The following is a 3,950-nucleotide window of genomic DNA, read 5'->3' as shown; positions in this document are numbered from 1 at the left end:
TACCTTGGTTGCAGCTTTGATCCCCAGCCCAAGGTTGGGGCATGTGCAGGAAGCAACCAATCAATGTGTCTCTCTCATCTCTCTTTCTCTCTCTCTCTTTCTCTCCCCCTCTCTTTCACTCTCTCTAAAAATCAATGGAAAAAATATCCTCAGGGAAGGATTAACAACAACAAAAAGGTTCTAGATATGGATGGTGGTGATGATTGCACAACAATGTGAATGGATTTAATGCCCCTGAGCTGTTCACGGAAGATGGTTAAAATATTAAACTTTATGTTATGTATATTTTACAACAACAACACTAATAATAACTTGGGGATTCTTAAATTGGTCCATAGTAGGGCGAATTGAGTAGTAGTAGGGGGTAGTTTCAGCAGAAACAAAGACAAAATCATAACTGGAGGGAGCTTTCACAACCCAGCTTGGGCCATCCATGAAGGGAAAAATCCCCAGCTTTAGCTCACAGTCAGAAATTATAAAAACACATGAGGAACTGAGCTACCATGAGCAATGGCATACAACACAAACAGGAGGATTTCTGTCTCCAAAATTTGAGATAATAGAACAATCTAGAAGATTTTCAGATAACTATATTTAAAACCAGAGGCCCGGTACACAGATTCATGCACCGGTGGGGTCCCTTGGCCTGGCCTGCACTCTCTCACAATCCGGGACCCCTTGGGGATGCTGGACTGCCGGTTTCGGCCTGATCTCGCAGGCCAGGCTGAGGGACCCCACCGGTGCATGAACCCATGCACCGGGCCTCTAGAATGCATATAAGATCTTTAGCTAATTTCTTTCCACCCTCCCTTTTCCTCCCTTCCCTCTGAGATTCATCAGTCTGTTCCACGTTTCCATGCCTGTGCATTGAGCATCTGCTCCCTGGTGGTCAGTGTGTGTCATAGCTACTGGTCGAATGGTCAACGGTTGGCCGATCGCTTAGGCTTTTATATGTATAGATGATTAAGGAAATACATGGGTAGCTGAAAAAGGGAGAAGAAAGATTTCGGAGGCAGCGTGTAGCATAGCATGGGGGCAAATTAGAAGAGTGCAGGAAAGTGGGTTGGTCTGCGGGGAAGAGGAGAAGATACTGGGGAACATCAGAGTGGAGGAGAGAAGACTCAGAGAAAGCAGGTTAGACCTACAGCAGCTCACTGGGCAGCTTCCCAGGGCTTTCGGCCGCTGAAGCTGTGAGATAGAGATCTTTCTCTGTGGACAAGAGAACGTGGTAAGTCCCTGAAGCTTGGTCTTGAGGTTGAAATAGGAAGACTTAGAAGGAAACATGGACATCACAGGGAGTTAAGGTGCTGAAGGCCTGGCCTGGGAGGTGCTGGACTCAGCGGGGGGAGGGACAGGGTGCCTCAGAAGCCACAGGGCAGAGCAGAGCAGACACTGGCGCTGCAGGCTGCCCTGGTGTCACCCTCATGCCTCTGCCTGGCTTCTCTGCAGCAGAGGAAAATAGCTTTGTAAGCTGAGCACAACGGGCAGCATTCGTTCATTCACTCATTCACTCATTCACTCTCTCAGCAAAGGGTCACAGAGCCGGGTGCTGAGCTGCTGAGTACGACAGCCCAGTTCTTGCTGCCATGAAGCAGGAGGCCGCATGGCATATAGTGCTGTGGATAAGAGCGTGGGGCTTACCAGCAGGGTGGCCTTGGGAAAGTTATTTCCCTGCTTGCTAGCCTCAGTTTCCTTACCTGTAAAGTGGGCTTAGAACAGAACCTGTCTCATAGGAGGAGTGAAAGCATGAAATGAGTTAGTACATGGATAGGGCGTGGGACGGTGCCTGGCACATACCAAGTGCTCATGGAGTTAGCCAGTGGAATGTGTTCACTATCATTCTGATGGGGGAAGAGCTTACGGGGCCCCCGGTTGTAGCAGAGGCTGAAGCTGGAGGGGAGGACACACCTGTGGGAGGCAGGATGCTGGTGTGGGGGCGCATGGCTGTGGACGGGGGAGGCAGAGGAGGAGGAGCCTGGTTTGCCTGACAGGGAAGGTGAGTTGGGAACAAAGACTAGTTAAGACTAGAGCCTGCGAGAGTGTTTGGGGACCATGGGTGTGCAGCCAGAGAGCCCCGCTCGGCCTGGGCACCTTCCCTCGCCCCGGGGGTGACTCCTCATGACAGCCCCCAGGTGGGCCTTGCAATCCCCACACACGCAAGAGGTAAAGCGATTTCCCCAGCTTTGCGGTGAGGGGAGCAGTGGCAAGGGGTGGGGCCAGAGCCTGACCTGACCCTGCAGAGAGGGCGGTTGAAGGCGAGCCAACAGGGAAGAGAGGAATGCAAGACAGCAGTTAGGGGCGGGGAGAGGGAGCAAGAGACGACAAAACTGGGCACATGGGGGCCTGGCTGCGGCTGACATCTACTGATCTGCACGTTTTCTGACTCAGAGGAATGTGTATTTTATTTTGAATATTGTCTATGCATTTAGACCACGTTCCACTTCAACAGCAGAACTCCACCACAAACACTGACAGCAGTGAGGGGGAATTCCACCTCTGTGCTGGCTTCTAGCCTTTGAGCAGGTGCCTCTCTCTCCTGCCAGACGTTTTTAGACCACGTTCCACTTCAACAGCAGAACTCCCCCACAAACACTGACGGCAACGAGGGGGAATTCCACCTCTGTGTTAGCTTCTAGCCTTTGAGCAGGTGCTTCTCTCTCCTGCCTGACGGTCACTGCTCTCAGCACAGCAGGTGTGGGAACTAACAGTGACCACCGAGAAACCCCTCAGCAAGCTGACATGGGTGTTTGATGTCTGCCGAATCTGTGATGGAAAAACTGGGCCTTTTTGCCCTACCTGCGCTTTGCTCAGTGGATAGACCATTGGCCTGCGGACGGAAGGGTCCTGGGTTTGATTCTGGTCAAGGGCATGTGCCTGGGTTGTGGGCTCAGTAGGGGGCGTGCAGGAGGCAGCCGACTAATGAGTCTCTCTCATCATTGATGTTTCTCTCTCTCTCTCTCTTCATCATTGATGTTTCTATCTCTCCCTCTGCCTTCCTCTCTGAAATCAATAAAAATGTATTTTTTTTAAAAAAAAAAAACTGGGCCTTTTAAAATCTGCTTTCTATTTCATTTTTCTAAGAATCAATTTTTAAACTTTTTATTTTGAAATAACTAGACTCACGGAGAGTCACAAAAATAGCACATCAAGTCCAAGGAACCCTTTACCCAGCTTCCCCCCAATGGTGACGCCTAATAGAACTCTGGCACAATATCAAACAGGAAAACTGACATTGTTTTCTGTTCACTGATATCAGACCTCATTGAGATTCCACTCACCTGTGTGCACATATACGTATGTGTGTGTGTAGTTCTGTGCCATAGGGGAGAGGGAGCAAGAGACGACAAAACCGGGCACATGGGGGCCTGGCTGAGGCTGACATCTACTGATCTGCACGTTTTCTGACTCAGAGGAATGTGTATTTTATTTTGAATATTGTCTATGCATTTAGACCACGTTCCACTTCAACAGCAGAACTCCCCCACAAACACTGACGGCAACGAGGGGGAATTCCACCTCTGTGTTAGCTTCTAGCCTTTGAGCAGGTGCTTCTCTCTCCTGCCTGACGGTCACTGCTCTCAGCACAGCAGGTGTGGGAACTAACAGTGACCACCGAGAAACCCCTCAGCAAGCTGACATGGGTGTTTGATGTCTGCCGAATCTGTGATGGAAAAACTGGGCCTTTTTGCCCTACCTGCGCTTTGCTCAGTGGATAGACGCAGAACTCCACCACAAACACTGACAGCAGTGAGGGGGAATTCCACCTCTGTGCTGGCTTCTAGCCTTTGAGCAGGTGCCTCTCTCTCCTGCCAGACGTTGGTCACTGCTCTCAGCACAGCAGGTGTGGGAACTAACAGTGAGCACCGAGAAACCCCTCAGCAAGCTGACATGGGTGTTTGATGTCTGCCAAATCTGTGATGGCAAAACTGGGCCTTTTAGCGCTACCTGCA

Source organism: Myotis davidii, unplaced genomic scaffold (genome assembly GCF_000327345.1).
Source record: "Myotis davidii unplaced genomic scaffold, ASM32734v1 scaffold1036, whole genome shotgun sequence".
Lineage (NCBI taxonomy): Eukaryota > Metazoa > Chordata > Mammalia > Chiroptera > Vespertilionidae > Myotis > Myotis davidii.
This window is presented reverse-complemented; position numbering follows the sequence as displayed.